Source organism: Ursus americanus, chromosome 24 (assembly GCF_024610735.1).
Source record: "Ursus americanus isolate L20-20 chromosome 24, mUrsAme1.1.p, whole genome shotgun sequence".
Lineage (NCBI taxonomy): Eukaryota > Metazoa > Chordata > Mammalia > Carnivora > Ursidae > Ursus > Ursus americanus.
This window is the reverse complement of record NC_142150.1, coordinates 10,534,416-10,552,243: the sequence shown is the minus strand read 5'-3', so window position 1 is coordinate 10,552,243 and position 17,828 is coordinate 10,534,416. Positions and strand designations below refer to the sequence as shown.

Below are 17,828 nucleotides of genomic sequence, written 5' to 3'. Positions count from 1 at the left end.
TGGATCAAATTATTTTTCAGCTTGAAAATAATTGCAGACCTGAGATGCCCATTTAAGCTACTGCCTTCTGAATTCACATCAACGCTTCATGTTTCCCCTGCCATTGTTGGTAATCGGAAGGGGCAGTACGTGAAATGTGCAAAAGCAGTGTGTGGTAATGGGAAGACACAAGGTTTTGGATTTACATTATCTGAATTTAAATCCTGGTTTCTCTTCTGCCTTACAGATAGTATCTGTCAAATTACTTCCCTATACACGGTATGTCAACTATATGGAATTAAAATAAAATAGAATAAAATAAAATTAGTTCCCTATATCCTAGTACTGATGTGAAGTTTAAGTGAATACTATATCTTTAAAATACTGTTGTCCAACTTGTAAGAGCTCCAACATGTAAAGAGCTTGAAAGTCATCATTCCAAGTCTTCAAAACAAGAAAAAGTTGGATAAACTGAAAATCAGTGACTTTTCTTGTACCCGTCAGAGAACTGAGGTTGCTAAACAAAAATTTTATTCCAAAATCTGGAGAGACAGGCATAGCCAGAGAGACACAGCTGAGATCTTACCCAAAACAGAAATGTGAAATTTGATGACTTGGAGACTAATCTGTAAATGAGAATTTCCTGGTGGCTGCAGCCTTAGGGAAGCCCTCACACTTTCACAGCCTTTACCTCCATGAACCCCATTAGGTTCCCATGGTGATGATCTGAGAAAGTGAGAGAGATCTCCAAGTGGCTCTGTCAGAGGGAAAAGAAGAGTAATCATCATGAAATACATCCAGAGCTTTTTCAGAATAAAGACCTACTCTCTAGCAGAAAGAACTTTGCCAGGCCTTATCTTAGCTGGAGGAAGGTAATTCCTCTCACTCCAGTCAACTCCCGCCTTCCTATTTCATCTGAGAGAGGGAAAAATACATTTTCAACAAGGGTCAGGCTTCATAGAAATAGATTGGCAATACTGCAGCCAGGGAAGGGAGTAAGAAGCAGAGGGAAAAAAAGCTGTATTGCTGAAGAAACATCTGTGAAGGTCACTGTACCAAAATACAGGCCCGCTGAAAGACTGAGACTTAATTGCAAGATCGTAGAAAGTTCCTTCTACAATGCCAAGAAGTCTCCAGTAAAGTAACAGTGGACTTCAGCTGAAAAGATTCATGACATGGGATGCCTCTGAGAAGGAATACTTAGGGAAACTGAAAGTTAGGAGGGAAGACAATGAATGAATGAATGAATGAATGAACGAATGAATGATACTAGAGGACTTTGAAGCCTTTGGCACGTATAGCTGCAGAATACATTAAACACAGCCTAACACGTAGGCACATTAACTAAATCCTCACACTGAAAAGCTATTTGCCTCAGTTCCTATTACCCAGTACAATATGTCTGGCTTTTCACAAAAAATTACAAGGCATGTCAAATAGGAAGAAGAAGGGGAAAGAAAAGAAGAAGAAGCAGGGGGAGCAGAAGGGAGAAGGGAAGTTTCAAAGAAGAGGAAGAGAAAGAAGAAGAGGAAGAGGGGAAGAGGGGGAAGAGAAAAAGGAAGATGAAGACAAAGGTGAAGAAGAAGAAGAAGATGACGACGATGACGACAGTTTGAAGAGACAAAGCAAACATTTGAGCCAAAATCATATAACCCAGATATTAGGATTATCAGACAGGGAATTTTAAAGAATTATGATTAAAATGGTAAAAGCGCTAATGAAAAAAGCAAGCAACATGTAAGGATAGATGAGTAATGTAAGCGGAGAGGTGAAAACTCAAAGAATCAATTGGTAATACTAGAAATAAAAATCTCTGTAACAGAAATAAAGAATGACTCTGATGGGGTCTTCAGTAGACTGGACACAGCCGAGGAAAAGAATCATTCAGCTTGAAGATAGGTCAAAAGAAACTTCCCAGATTGGAATGTAAAGAGAAAAAATAAAAATAAAAACAGAGTACAGCATCTAAGAAATGTGTACAATATTGAAAGTATAGCACACACATAATTGGAATACCGGAAGCAGAGGACAGAAAAAAAAATGAGTAGAAGAAATATTTGAAGTAATAACAGATAAGAACTTTAGAAAATTAATTACAGAACTACAGATCCAGGAAGTTCAGAGAACACCCAAAATGGGGAGCACAAGGGAGTTTTAGGACAATGAAAATATTCTGTATGATTCTATAATGAGGAGCGCATGACATTATATCCTTATCAAAACCCACAGAGCTGTATAACAGGCAAACCCTAATGTAACCCATGGACCCTACTGATAGTAATGTATCAATATTGATTCATTAACTGTGACCAATGACCCATACTAATACAAGAGGTTAACAATAGGGGAAACTGGATGAGGAGTATATGGTAAGTCTGTGTACTCTATTCACAACTTTTCTGTAAATCTAAAACTTTTCTACATTATAATTCTACATTATAATATGTATTTTTTCCAAAACACTGGGTTTCCAAATATAGTAGGTTTTCAAGAAGTATTAATTCCTCTTTACCATATAGATTATGTCAAACACAGCCCAAGTTCAATTCAGTATACTTGCTGTTGTATGGCATGATCATGGAAGGGAATTTCCTAGTACATTAAATATAAAATGTGATTAGTATAACTATACAGTATAACGAGATAACAGATTAAAAGTTTAATAGTAGACAGGTGCATCTCCATTGAACATAATTTAATTTTTTTGATGATACAGATGACACTTGGGAATCTTTGAAAGTCTTAAGTCATCATTATGAACATCAATTATTTCTGTGACAAGCAGAATTTCACTAGTAAAGAGCTCTTATTATGGGAATGCCAATCTTAATTTGTTTAGGTATATGGATTCATCATGAGCATTACAGCTTTTTGAAATTATACACACAAAAATCAATCAGCATAAAAATAAAGGTCACCACTAGACCACTCTAGTTTGGGAAGCTAACTGTGTTAGCATTTCCCTATGTTAGTTACCTGAACTAAAAGAGCTGAGCAAGGAATTTAAGAACTAGAGACAGAAATAAACAGGAAAGCCGTTCTTGTCGTCTTGGATAAACAAGGACACACGGCTTGCAGATTTTCCCCTGAGTCTGTGTTGAAACATGCTAAGTCGTGAGGATGTTCTTTCCATAGCAAATAACATAGCAGGATTCCTTTGAAGAGGTCAGTGGGTGGGGTGAGAAATCTCTTTGGACCCCGGTTTCCCTAGGATGTCTAGCTACTGTGGGTGCTAACCTAGTAAGTGTTTATCCCTGCCAAAATATAGGAACTCATATATTTTTTCAAAAAGGACTTTCTGTCTTTTTTTTTTTTTTCTTTCTGAATGCTGCAAGAACACAAAAAAGCATTTGGGGGTGGGACACAAAATAAACTGGATCAGCGAGAGGAATTAGGCCCGTGCGAGAACTAAGAGGATTACACCTGCTGCCATCTTTGAGGCCTCCAAAATCCAGAGGAGTTTTCTTTGGAAGTAAGATTTCAGTTGAGAGCAAAACTGTTATAGAATTCTGCAATCTGGGGGTAGGTAGATACTAATTCAAGAAAGGAATCTAGTAATATTTGTGATGTGCTGACTTAACAGGACCTTTGTCATTTATAAAGAACCTAATCCAGTTTACCAAACTCAGTGCTTTTGACCAAATTCACGGATCCTATAGCTTTTATAAAATGATGCTAGGCTCCTCTGGCCTGCTCCAAAGAAATCAGAGATTCAATTTAATGGAACCAGGTTATTTCATATCTCCAACACAAATATTTTTAGCCCTTTACGATGCCCACTTAACTGTGAAAGAATCACAGGAGGTCGCCAGGGATGGAGTCTTTTTCTAAAGAGCCCGACTATAGAAAGGTGGCTACATTTGTTTCAATAACAAACAAATAAACAAAACTAAAGATCATCTTCTCCTTCAACTAAGCAGAAAATCTGTAATGGTTAATGTTCCTTTTTGCTCTAGATCATTCTCGGCCTTGTCCTTAGCCATCAGGAGCAAGAAAATAACTTGCAGACATTTTGATGAGAGATCCTTTCACCATAAAATGTATTTGGACACACAATTAAAATATAAAGTCTTTTTAGCTCAAAGGCAGATAAGCTACTAACCATAAAACCAATGCTTTATGAACCCAAAGACACAAAAACCAATTATATCCCAGTCACTAAGCCAATATTTAAAACTATTAATAGATCTTCTTAGATTCCCGTGTGATTTTTGATAACATCTGTATCTTATCCAGCTTAATGTTGCAAAAGCTAGTTAAATCAACAAATTACCAAGACCCTCTTTTTACTGCTGTAGTTAAGGTTTTGACACTGTTTATATTTTAAGCCTATTTGAATTGATGAAAAAAAATCTTACCATACTGACACAATCAGTTTTTGCTTATTTCGTTCCTTTTTTTTTTTTTTTTTTTGGAAACCCGTTTAAAAAGCCCTTGAAATTCAGTATCAGTGGATATATTTGGCAGTGCCTTTTTTCCTGAATGCTATATAATAGGTCACTTGTTTTTATTTTAATTTGTTTTAGGGCTTTTTCACTGTCGAATATCTATGCTAAGTGAGAGAATATGGTTTGCTGAAGAGATCAAAGAATTTGGCATATTAAATATTAAATTCTAGCACCATCACTTCTTAGCTAAGAGACTTTGGGGAAGGATCTAACTAGAGAGTCCTCATCTATAAAGTGGTGATCATATCCATGCTTTCTTCAGAAGGTGAACATGAGGATAATCTGAGTTCACGTCTGCACCGTATTAGCACAGTGCCTGCCACAACATATGGCAGTCATTAAGCCATTGTTGGCTGGAACAGTGGTCAAAATATTGAACATCAGTAGGACGCAGGCACATCCAGTCAGTACGAGTGCCAACGTGAAACAAGTGAGACCGTCCGCTTAAGTTATACTAGTTGAGTACCAGCCCCAGGTAGTAGGAAACAGAAGGAATAGAATTGGAAAAAACGGTTGGGAGAAATTTGATGAAGTCCTCATTTGATGTCTCGGAGAGCAACTCAGATGCCTCTGGACCCTTTACCACAAGCCAAAGTGCAGAAGCCTGCAGCCCAGGGAGCAGCTTCTCTCCCGAGGTTGCTCAGCTTAACTTGGCTTTAAAACTACGTCTGTCAGACTCTAAAACCCTTGCTCTTTCTGTCACACTGAGGTTGTTGGCTTTCTCTCTCCTCAGATTCCTGATTCTGAAATGGTACCTTCAGTCTCCTGGTCCAGTGGATTTCCAAACTGCATTTCTTGAAGCTCTAGATTTCTGTGGGAAAGATCAAAGTTCTCCTGGAAACGGTCTAATGGAAGCTGAGAGGGCAGAGCTTATGTGTCTCCTGGAACACGGCCCTCACTTCAGCTAGAACCCTCCTCTCTTTCTGATACTGAGATTTCATCTTAGATAAAAAGGTTTTATTGCTTTAAAGAAGGAATGTTAAAAAATCACAGCTCTATTCCAAACTCTATTCTTTTAGGATGGAGTCCTGCCTCAGGCTCCCTGCTCAACGGGGAGTCTGCTTTTCCCTCTGCACCCCCACAACCCCCCACTCATGCTCGCGCTTCCTCTCTCTCTCTCTCACAAAAATAAATAAATAAAACCCTCAAACTCTATTCTTTGCTCCTGCTCATATCTCGGTAGAACGTCAACCTAGGTCCTTATCCATACATTTGGGTTTTTCAGCTATCTGCAGCCTGGATCTCTGGTCACTACATGGCTGATTCTTACACAGGAGTTTGTATTTGACCTTGAGTTCAGAAAACTCACCTCAGCTTTACTACCAAAACTCTCAATCTCATTTGCCCCCATCTTATGTGGGATTCTTAGAAAATATACTCTAACTCTGGTTTTCTTCTCAGGACTTCAAGTGACATAGGGTCTATTTTCTCAATGTTCGCAGCCTCTGCCTTGAGCGTTAGTTATTCCACTCTCTGGCCAAAATCCTGGCTTTCATTTAGTTTTTCTTGACTGATATCAAAGACCCACACATATATTATAATTTCAAGCAAGAGCTGGAGGCCAACATGTCTCATACTTAAAAAGTGGCTCCTTGAGGCCAAGACACCATCTGGTGGAATTAAAGTTTTCAACATCATTGTTTTGTTTTGTTTTGTTTTTTCTTCCCTCCAGTTCTACTTATTATCCATTCTTTGATTCTTTTGGGGCTCATTTTGGCCCCTGCCTATGACTCAGACTCTCATGACCATTCCACTGAAATCTTGACATTGTCCATGCTGATTGCAGTCATATGAGAGGGGAGGGTGCGGACACTGTGTTTGTAGTGGCAGCTAGGACTGTTGGGGTGCTAATGTACACACGAGAAGCCATAGACATGCCGATCATCATACAGCCAGGGTCTGCCACAGAGACCACCCAGCCCACGGCCAACTCCCACTCCAGCTACCACACCAATGAGTTCAATTAAGTTCAGGAGAATCTTTAATTAGAGGATAAATCAGCACCTGGCTATTTAACCTTAGAACCGTGAACTGTAGTCACAGAGATGGGGTGGGAGCTGCTCTGGCCATGGAGGCCACACATGGGCCCACAGCAGTGAACTGGGGCCCTTCTAACCTCTGTGCCAACCTACTCATTGATCGCCCCATACAGAAGGGTGTAGCATGCAATATTTACAGCAGCAGCTTAGCCAAAGAAAAAAACTGAATGATCATTTTTTACTTTCTGTGCTGTAATTTGGATGGTTTCTTTTGACATGTGTTCATACTCACTGATCTTTTCTTGTGCAGTGTCCAATCTGCTAAAAAGCTCCTTCAGTGGATTTTTTTCATTTTATTTACTCTATTTTTCAGTTCTGGAAATTCCACGTGTTTCTTTTCTGTAGTTTTCCTTTCTCAGCTGGGATTTTACAATTTCTTCTTTCACTAGGAGTGTATTTAAGTACTTGAATATATATAATAGATATTTTAATTGTCCTTTTCCTGCTAATTCCAACAACTGTGCTATTGCTGCATATTTCTGTTGATTGTTATTCTGGTATGGGTCACGTTTCCCTGTTTCTTAGCATGTCTGGTAAATTTTAATTTAGTAGTGGATATAACAAGTACTACCTTGTTGAAAGGGGATCTTTTGTTTGTTTAGAGAATGTTGAGTTTTGCTCTGGCAACCTGTAAATACAGTGGAGAATTAGCTTTATAATGTTGAAGCCCAGGTTGAATCTTTGTTAGGATTGATCCAGGAGAGCCCTCATTCTAACGCTAGTAGAGCATTCCTTCTAAGGTGTGGCCTGCTAGGGTAGTAACTAAATGTCGCATCTCAAATTAGGTCTTTCCACTCTGGCTGATTCCAGCACTAGGCCACTTCCACGGCTCTATTCAGTTCACAGATTCCAGGTAGCTGTTTTCTGCCATAGCGTGCAGAGTTTCACTCTATCAAGACACAACTTAATATTTGGCCCAAACCTCAAAGTCACTGACGGGCAGATCTGTAGACCCTATTTTATTCACAAAATATCTTCTATGTTACCTAAGCTTGCAAATGCTGGTTGCTTGACTAGGCGGACCCCTCAAAATGATGACCTTTGTTTATACAGTTAAACGAGATGATCGTGCTCTCTATGTGGGCTCCACTGCCCTCTTCAGCAATTTGGAACATGGATAGAGACTTTGTGTATTTTCCCTCTCCCAAGCATCTCTGTGCTGTTGTCTGATACTTAAAACTGTTCCTTCATATATTTTCCCACTTTTTTTAGTTGTTTTTGATGGGCGGATATCTAATTGGAGACTTTCGCGTCTCCCATTAGTCTAAGTTTTTTTTTTTGGGAATTCTAGATGATGTTCTATGACCTCATCGGCTATAGATTCTTATGGGCTGGATAGGGATCTATATCTTCTTGAAAATTTTAAATAACTCATTTTACATTTAAAATTTTAGTAGGCCAATAATTTCAGATCCACCAAAGTGAGATCTTGTTTTGGGCTCCAGAAAATCAAGACGGTGATAAATGTCTAAGGGGGCTATTTTCCACAAATATAGTAAGACTAGGATTCTGGAAAGTAAACACATTAAAACCCCTCCATCTTCCTGGACAGTGATGAAAGAGAATTTTTGTGATCTACATTAAACTCCATCAAAAGGAACAAGTTTGAAAACAGCTTGATAAAGTCCCCTGTATTTTCTTCTGTCTTCAGATGTATAAAAACGGTTTCCAAGTTTCAATGGACAGACGCTTCTATTTTTGTTTGCGTTGTTATTGCTGTTACCCCAGGATCTTCAGGAGTTCACAACTTCTAGGTCCCATATTATTGCCCCCATCAACCTTCTTGCAATTATTTGTTTACAAGTTGCCTCTCTGGATTGTGAGATGCCTAATAAACATCACTTGAGCAGAACCAAGCGTTCATGGCCTAAAGGATTTTAATGCAGTTTAAGAACCTCTGTACAGCTCTAAAACCATTGCCAAGGTACTGACCAGGAAATCTAGCTTACCAAGTCTTCAACAAAAGTGTTCCAAGAATACGGAGGTGTCAATAAAATGTTATGCTTCTAAACAAGATATTCCTCTCTCATGTGCTCTATAAAGTACTTATTGAGGACTAATGTCATTGTTAAGAAAACACAGCACTGCCTCTGAACAGCACTACTTTTGTGATGCAGATTCTCCTAAAGTCAACCCCAGCTTTTGAAAGTAATGTGTGTAATTTAAGCAATCAGCAGGCCAGACATTTCCCAAAAGTGGGGAATGGAATTGCTTATTGCAATTCTAATAGCAATTCTGCAGAACGTCACCACAGAACATGATCATTCCAATCACTGTGAATCTTGTTCTTCTCTGTTTAAACCAGGAGTAGAGTTTGATGTAACTGTGACTCACAAGATGAAATAAATACTTGATGCAGCCGTTCAACTGTTGGTAAGATTAATTCAGAAGATGGAGGAGTCAGGCAGCTGGATCAGGCCTGCTTTCTTTCTCTTCCTGCCTTCGCCCTTCCTCCTTCATTTCTCTGTACTATGGAACCTTGGGTACTCATATACCTTACCTATTCAGCTTTCTCATTTGCCAGGGCTAGACAAAGTAAAAGATGTTGGGTGGTTTGGTTTGGTTTTTTATTCTGATGATTATGGGTGCTTAAAATGATAAGAATACAGTTCAAAGCAGTTTGTGAATCCATTGAGTGCTGAGGCTAACCCCATCTCAATGACAAGTCAGGAGGAAATAAATAAAAAATAATTGTGGTGTAGGAGGTCACCTCAACTTTACATTTATTACTATTTTATTATTTTATAATGGGATATCAGTCAGGATTCCATCAGACAAACAGAGCCAATAGGAGTATATATTAAAAGATACACTGCAAGATTCTGGTTTAAGGAACTGTGGAGACGGTCAAGGCAAGTCTGAAATCTACAGGGCAGGCTGTCAGGAAGGGCAGGCTAGAGCTCTGTGGGATGAACTGTAGTTGCTATTCACAGGTGGAATGTCTTCTCGCTTAGCGAAACTTTAGTTCTGTTCTCAAAGCCTTTCCATTGATTAAATCAGGACCACGCAGATTATGCTGGGTAATGTCCCTTACTTAAAGTTAATTGATTGTGGACCTTAATTATGTCTACAAAGTACCACCACTGCAGCAGCTTGATTGAATAATTGGGGACTGTTGCCTAATAAAGTTGACGCAGAAAACTCACCATCACCCTTTACGTTACAACATTCTTTATTTTTCACACTAGTTTAATAATAATAGACAGTTATATACTTTCTTTGTAAAATAAGTACTTGAAAATTATAAATTGGTCTTAAAAGTAATTTTCTGAAGTTTTTTACTGGTCCATAAGAGCCAAAAGTCTAGGAGCCATGGCTGAAGCATAATATTTTTCTTCACATTCCCATTTCACAGATTGGAAGATACTGAACCCCAAAGGGATATTTGATTAATAAATCATGGGTAAGAAATATTCATTATTTTTACAGAGTTTAATTTCCAAGTATATTGGCTTATCTTGTTACCTTTTAGGTTAAATCAGTTTTGTATTGATGCAGAATGAATAATGACAATGAATAATGAATATTTATAATGAATTATTATTTCACAGTTTCTGTGGGTTAGGAGTCTGGGCACAGAACCTCTGCTCAGGGTCTCACTAGGCTGAAATCAAGGTATTGTCTGGGGCTGTGGTATTGCCTGGATTTGGTATGAATTCACTGGTTGTTGGCAGAATTGAGTTCATGGTGGGTGTAGAACTGAGATCTTTGGTTCCTATGCCTACCCACCATTCCCCACATTGTGGCTTTCTCCACAACATGAAATATCACTTCCTCAAGGCTGACAGGAGAGAATCTTTGATGGTTCTTATCATTTTGACTTCTATCTCTGACCTCACAACCATCCTTTCCATCCTTTAATGGACTCACCTAGTTAGGTCAGGCCAACCTAGTATAATCTCTCTTGATTGATTTAATATTGATAAGTTAGGGACCTTAAATGCATCTATAAAATCACTTCACCTTTGCCACATAACGTAGCCTAATCAGGGAAGTGATATCCCCTCATATTCACAGGTCCTGCCTACATTCAAGGGGACAGAATTATGTATTGAATGGACACAAGGGGGCAGATATCTTGAGTCATTTTAGAATTCTGGGTACCACACAGAGTCAATTACTTTTTCAACACCATCTTATTCTTTACTTTAACTTGGGGCAAGGTGAAAGTAAGAGAAGAAAATTTAATTCATTCCATTCAGTACATTTGGGAAGGCACTGAACTGAATCAAATAGGTTAAAATTGGGTTTATAAAAGCAATAATCACCAAGCATTATTATGTAATAGATTTTGTTCAAATAAATCAATGTGTAATGGAAACTAGATAGGATTAAACCGGAAAAAGTGCAGAGATTTTCACAAGCTCTAGGGATAATCATAAGAAAATGGGATATAGATCATGGACTGACATTTTTGCATCATCTCAGGCTATGAAATTGGGCAGACAGATTTGCGGAAGGATGAGGTCTCTTCTCATTTGGCTGCCATTCAAATACACAACTGTTCATCGTGAATATTTTTCAAATACAATGAGGCTGCATGTGATGAAGGTAGAGCAACACTCAATTCTAATATGGGTGAGCTGTTCTTGTCTCAAGGTTCAAAGATCAGCAGTCCATTGCTATTTCATATCTACCTTAGCTTTCAATCTTCTCCCCAGAAATGGAATTATTATGAAGCTAAAGAAAAATTCAGGGCCTCCCATTTACCCCTTTCAGGGCCCTAGAGGCCTTCATGATATGTCCACACAGGTTATAAATTTTCATAAAATTTTTAAAATCAAGTATTTTAATGCAATAGGTTAAGAGTGTTGTCTCTTTTCACTCTAACTTCCCCTCTGTTATGCTGGGTGGGATGGGAGGAGCTATGGAACATTTTTTAATACAGTAAAGTGGAAGTTGAATTGAGGATCCATTTATTTGGGACTCAGTGTGATGTATATAGTGGCTTACAGTCACGTCTGAGCATAGTTATTACACATAATCCCAGGGTAAAAATAGCTTTCAGGTGTATCCTTACCACCCACTCTGCTAGCTCACCCAGGAGTACGACATAAAGACTTTGACAACAAAATTTCTAATGAAGGTGAGCAACTGAAAGAATATTTAAGGCCAGTCACTTTAAGTAAAAGAAAACTTGATATGGTTTGAAATATGTCAGCTCATTTATAAAAGATACTTGACCATTAATTCCCCAATTTGACAAAAATTTGCAAACATTTATACAACACAACCAAAACAAAGCATAAAGCTGAAAGAAACATTTTCAAACTATGATTAAATTTTTTTCTGCTCAATCATGCTTAAGAAAAGACTAAACTATCTTTAGCAATTTTCTACTTGGTTCTGTCTGTGGAAAATGATATTATAAAACCACTATTATATCAAAAGGTAATCAATGAGTATAGAAGCAAATAATTAATGAAAAAGCTACTAGAGGTATGTGAGATAATAAAAATATTGCTAAATAAAACAAAATATTATTTTTCTGTTTCTATGATCTTTATAATATTTGTCATATTTTTACAAAATTAATTTTTCTTAGTCTAAATAAATATTTGCTTTCATATTTAATTTTGAATTTATAATTTTATATTCTTTTTCTTAGATAGGGACTCTAAATCTTATAAGCATTAGACCTCCCCAAATCTGAATTTACCTCGAGATGTTCCACTTTGTTATTCCAAAGAATACCTTTTATGGAAGGTCATAACCACTCTCTAATATCCTGTGCTATTTTATGACGACTATATACTGCCATGGAGTATTTGCTTTCATTTGTTTTCCTATACAGTTAAACACTAAGCAGCTCTCTAAATTTTGCTACGGCTTAACTTCTTTAAGTCTCAATTCCCTTATTTGTAAAATTGGCATCCATTGCTTCTACGACATAGCAGGCCCCAAATAAAGGTAACTTTCCTTGCTTCTCTTACTAGTGTCATTATTATTCTTGTAAATGGTACCATTTTAAATAAAGATTTTTACTTATAGTCGAAGGAGGTTATCCAAGTAAACATTCAAAAACAAAGTAGCAAATAAAGGCAAAGTTAGAATAATTTCCTGAATGAGTCAGACTTCAGATGAAAGAAAACGTCCAAGATAACTTGCCTCTAATCATGGATTAAGTTAGTCCCTCCAATAACTTTTCCTAAAGGAGCAGCTAATCTTAGGCAATGCTAGATGAACACTGGGCATAAGCATGTTGACTGAATTTATCTCAATACTGTTAATGGGGCTGTTCATACAAATGCAGAAATCTACTTGATTCTGCAGTGGGATAGGTAAAGATAGCGATTGAAGAATGGGATAATACCCAGGGGGTTTGCTCCAAACTTCAAAAGGAAGATGGGCTTAGAAATTTGATCTGTGTCTTCAGAGAGAGAAAGGCTGAAAACTGCTATAAAATGCACCTATAAAGAAAAATCATTGGGAATCTAAGACTATAGCCAAAAACACCATTATAAGTAACAATTTATGTGGCAGTGAGTACTTTCTAAGTTGTTTTCACAAACATGATGCCATATCATTCATTCAGAAACATGAAATAGGGATGATACAGAGATGATGTGATGTATCTGGTGATTGTTCAACATCCTACAGACGGAAACCCATGCCTTCTATCACTAGATGGCCGTGCACAACGACTGGGCACCCGTGATCTCATAGTCAAAAATGAGAAAGCAAAAAGCAGAAAGGAGGGGATCCAAGAAGAGTCAATTCTAGTGAGGGTCAAGTAGAAAACTGGCATTTCAGCACATCCTACCTGCTTCGGAGTGACTGTTTATGACCATTCTCAATGAAGGCTTGGACCAGGCTGGTGGAAGCACCATCTCGGGGAGTTATGCCAGGCTCAGACAAGTTGCACCACTAAATTAAAATAATAAAAGCATTTAGAAGCAGCGATCCAAAGCAGTATAACTTGGAGAAAAGCAGGACTGCTGTAGAGAAGAGTCAAAGTCAGAGGTTGTAGCTAGGAAAATGGTGGAAAATACAGAGTCCAAAGGGCAAGACAGGACAGAAATGAGACATTAAATGTTCTGGTTGTGTCACGAAAGACAGTAACACGTTGGAATCACTTGTAAAGAAAAGTGAAGGAACAAGGTTCAGGAATAAGACTTTATGGTTAAGTATGTGCTTGCACATACCCAGTATAGAGGGTCCAGGACAAGAATGTAGTAGATGTTAACACGGCTTGGAGAGACATCATAGTTAGGCAGTAACTAAATATTTTTTTTAGATCAATAGTTTTCTAACTTCCATTGATAGTGAAGCCCTTCTTCAAGGGATTCATGTGCAGAAATCTCATACATAAAGGATAAAAGGAGAACTGATCTTACTTAGGTAGAAGCAAAATTCAGGGTTGTGCCACCTGGCCTTCTAGCTGGGCCCACAGCGCTTTGGGACCCCTTGGGTACTTCCCCTGAATATTAGGGCTTGCCTGATTGGAAAGCTACACTTCTAGATTTTCTAGGACGTATCTTTAGATCAAGTTGGATAACGAGAAAGCTATATATTTGGGCTTTATTAAATTGATTTCTAGTACATCACTGAACAGTAATTTAACATGCCTTGAGTTTTAATTAAGGATCAGCATAAGAAGCAACTATGACAAACATTTATCTTCAGTAGAACTGCAGTTGAAAGCATTATCCACTTTCTTGCTTAATTTCTCAGAAAGATTTCATGGGATATTTCTCTTAGAATATAAGACTCAGGGTCTGGCAAGGCCTCATTTTTCCCCTTTGTGATGAAAGATATGATTTGATAGATTGTAAGCACCCCATCATGTCTCAAGGTATGTTATTCTAAACAACCTAGTGAATTAAAATTTAATTTTCAATACAATATTAATTCAGGAAATTACGTTTGAGATCTTCTGTTTGTCAGGTTCAGCATAAGGTCTATGAAAGTAGACATGAATTTCATTCATGCTACCATTTTCCCTGTGCTTCCTTCTGCCCCAGTCTTGTTGGCCTCCTGTTCTCAAACCTGCCAGACTTTCTTCTGTGTCAGACCATCCCCCCTTCTCTCTCCTCTCACAGAGCTTCACTGTCTGGCTCCTTCTCATCCCTTAGATCTTGTTTCAAGGGTCCTCCTCGCAGAGAGATCATCCCTGCTCTAATATTGCTTCTTTCCATCTACATCACCCTGTCACCTCATGCCTGGCTCCACTGTGGACACTCAACAAACATTTGTTGAATAAACAAAAACACACCAAAAAACTGAAAAATGAAGACTCTGTTCCCAACACCAGCATCTCACTATATTGGGGTGGAGACAAATGCATAAACAACAAATAAATAATATTATAAATCCTCTGATGAAAAGGTGGGACCAAATGCTATGGATACATAGAAGTAATGTCAATGCCAGAGAATTTGGGACAAAGGCAAAAACATTTGAGTTAAGTTTTGATGGATGAATAGAAGGTCACCAAACAGGGAAATAAGGGAACGCGATTCTAGGTAAGGAGAAAATGTGACACAATATAATACAGAGCTGAGAAGGGTCAGAGGAGAAGATTCAGGGATGTAAGGTAACCATGAGGTTTGGGATTTTGGAAACAATGCTAAAAAGCATGGACTTTATTCTGTAACTGCTGAGGAATTTTGAAGGATTTTAAGTGAACAAGCTACATGATTACATCTTTAGATAAAAACAGTTTGCGGCTTGGGCAACAGCTGAGAGAATAAGAAAATGGGTCTCTCTCAGCCTCTTCTGAGGGGACGAGAACAGAATTTCAATCAAAAGGGAAAATGTCCAGGACACCTGAGTGGCTCGGTGGGTTAAATGTCCCAACTCTTGATTTTGACTCAGGTCATGATCTTAGGGTTGTGAGATCGAGTCCCACGTCTGGCTCCGTGCTCAGTGTGGAGTCTGCTTGAGATTCTCTCTCTCCCTCTGTCTCTGCCTTTCCACCTCCAAATAAAGAAATAAAATCTTTTAAAAAAGGGAAAATGTCCCTTTGAAGCATGTTTGAGAGCCATTTGTATGAATTTTTTAAATAAACTTACATACAATGAGATTAAAAATATGAGCAACATAAAAAGTCCAGATGACATATTAATTATCAGTAAAAAAAAAAAAAAGTAAGGAAAATGATATCTCTAATCCCAAAGGCTTTTCTAACTTAAAGGCAAGTGGGATCTGTTTTTCTTTATTTTTGAAGGTTTACCTTAAAAACACCTCAGTGTTCATGTCCAGTTAGTCAAATCTTTTCTTCCAGATTCACTTGCTTGTCAAGTTCTCTCCTGAAGCTTGGGGCTTCTGATGGAAACATGGTAAGACCTGATCTATACGCTCGCTAACAAATTCTTACACAGTCTTTATATCCTATGGCCATTTTACTATTTATACTGGAGAGAATGCCTGCCTACCACTACTCAAGAGACTCTCTCAACTTCCAATTACTTCTCAATATTTACTCAATGGATAATCATCACCACATTAACTTTCAGTCATGCAATGTGTAATTAAAATGTAAATCAATAAAATGCAATTGTGGCTAGCCACGTTAACACTGTAAAACAGTTTAATAACAATTGAAGGAAAAGAGCCAGTTTTTGTGTTTACGTTTAACACAATTGTGAGGGTTCTTTCCTAGAAAATTTATAATAATTTATACATTGATTTGAAGTGTCTGAAGACAGACCTGTGCAAAAAATACAGTTGACCCTTGAACAATGCAGAGGTTGGGGGCACGGACCCCCATGCAGTTGAAAATTCACATCCAACTTTTGACTCCTCCAAAACTTCACTATTAAGAGCCTAAGACCAGAACCCTTAACCAACAACATAAACAGTTAACACATATTTGTATATGTGTCACATACAGCATTCTTACAATAAAGCAAGCTAGAGAAAACATGAAGAACATCATAAGGAAGAGAAAATATATTTACAGTACTGTACTGTATTTCTCAAAAAAGAACATTGGTGTGTAAGTGGAACCTCACCGTTCAAACCCACGTTGTTCAAGGGTCAACTGCACTTTTATATAAAAGGAACTTTTTCTAAAATAGCTCATAATGTTTAACTAACTTCCCTAGGATTTGTGGTGGCTTTTCTTTCCAACCTGGGGCCTGAAAATAGGCTAGGACTTTTCTTACGGCTACTTCTAGAAAAGTCACCTGTTTCTCCTCCTTCCCTGGAATGTTGTCCCTCATGGTTCAGGTCAAGACTTCAGGGCTTTACTGAAGTACCTACAACTATTCTCCCTGTGTTTGTCTACTCTTGCCCCTCCCATGCTCTATTTGCTGTACTGAAACCAGAGTGGTATCTTTGAAGTATAAATCAGATGTTTCTGCCTTGCTTAAATATTCCCCTTTGGCTTCCCATGGTACTCAGAATAACCTCCAATGTCCTTAGAATAACCAATTCTGATATCTTGGGGTATTTTTTAAATTATAAATGGGGTTGGGTTTCTCAAAAGATTTTTCAACATCTATCGACATGATCATATCGGTTTTCTGCTTAGATCTGTTAATATCATATATCATATTAATAGGCTTCCAAATAGTGAGCAAATACCACATTCTTCTAATACATCTTATTTGATCACGGGGTATTAGTTTCTTCTTGCCATGCTGGGCGCTGTTAAAAAATGTTTTGTTTTGTTTTTACTTAAGTGATGTCAGTATATAATTTTCCTTCTGCAATTTTTAAAAATTATTTATTTGAGAGAGAGAGAGCACAGGTGGGGAGGAGAGGGAGAAGTGGGCTCCCCACTGAACAGGAAGCCCACCATGGGCTTGATCCCAAGACCCTGAGGTCATGCCCCGAGCCGAAGGCAGACGCTGAACTGACTGAGCCACCCAGACACCCCTTCTTTCTGCAATTTTTATCAGGTTTAGGTATTAATATTAAAAAGGAATTTGAAAGTGTCCTTTGTTTTGTAGGCTCTGGAGCAATTAGTGTATCATTGGAACTATCCACTGTTTAGAGATTGGTAGAATCCTTCCAGGACACCATCGAGGTCTGAGTTTATTTGTTCTTTAAAACACTGTTTCTTCACTGGGCGTTGATGTGGTGAAGCTTTTCCACCTCTACTGTGGTCTCAATGATCTATGTAGTCTCATGATTTTATATATGCCTTTTGTTTCAGTCTTTCTTTTCCCCTTGTCACCTCCTATTTTGTATATTTGGGGCTTTCTTTTTCCTTGGATTGACCAGTAGTTCACCTGCTTTGTTAATCAAAAAACAGGATTTTGATTTATTAAGTTACATCTATTGTTTTTTCTAGGTTCTACCTCAACAATTTTTGCTTTTTATTTAATCACATGCTTATTTCTACTTTTTTTTTTTTTAACTTTGTTGTTCCCTTTTTTTCCTGGCATTTCAGTTGAGGCTTAATTCACTGTTT

The 17,828-nt window shown here is 37.9% G+C and overlaps 1 long non-coding RNA gene across 2 annotated transcripts in view; it reads left to right on the top strand.

The window, feature by feature from the left end:
- The window catches only part of LOC148107838 (uncharacterized), a 173,922-nt gene extending 168,033 nt beyond the window's left edge, over positions 1–5,889 (top strand). For both annotated transcript variants that reach the window (XR_015721507.1, XR_015721506.1), the window contains exon 3: positions 5,161–5,889. This is a non-coding gene — a long non-coding RNA (uncharacterized LOC148107838). The remainder of the gene's footprint in view (positions 1–5,160) is intronic.
- Positions 5,890–17,828: the final 11,939 nt, after the last annotated feature.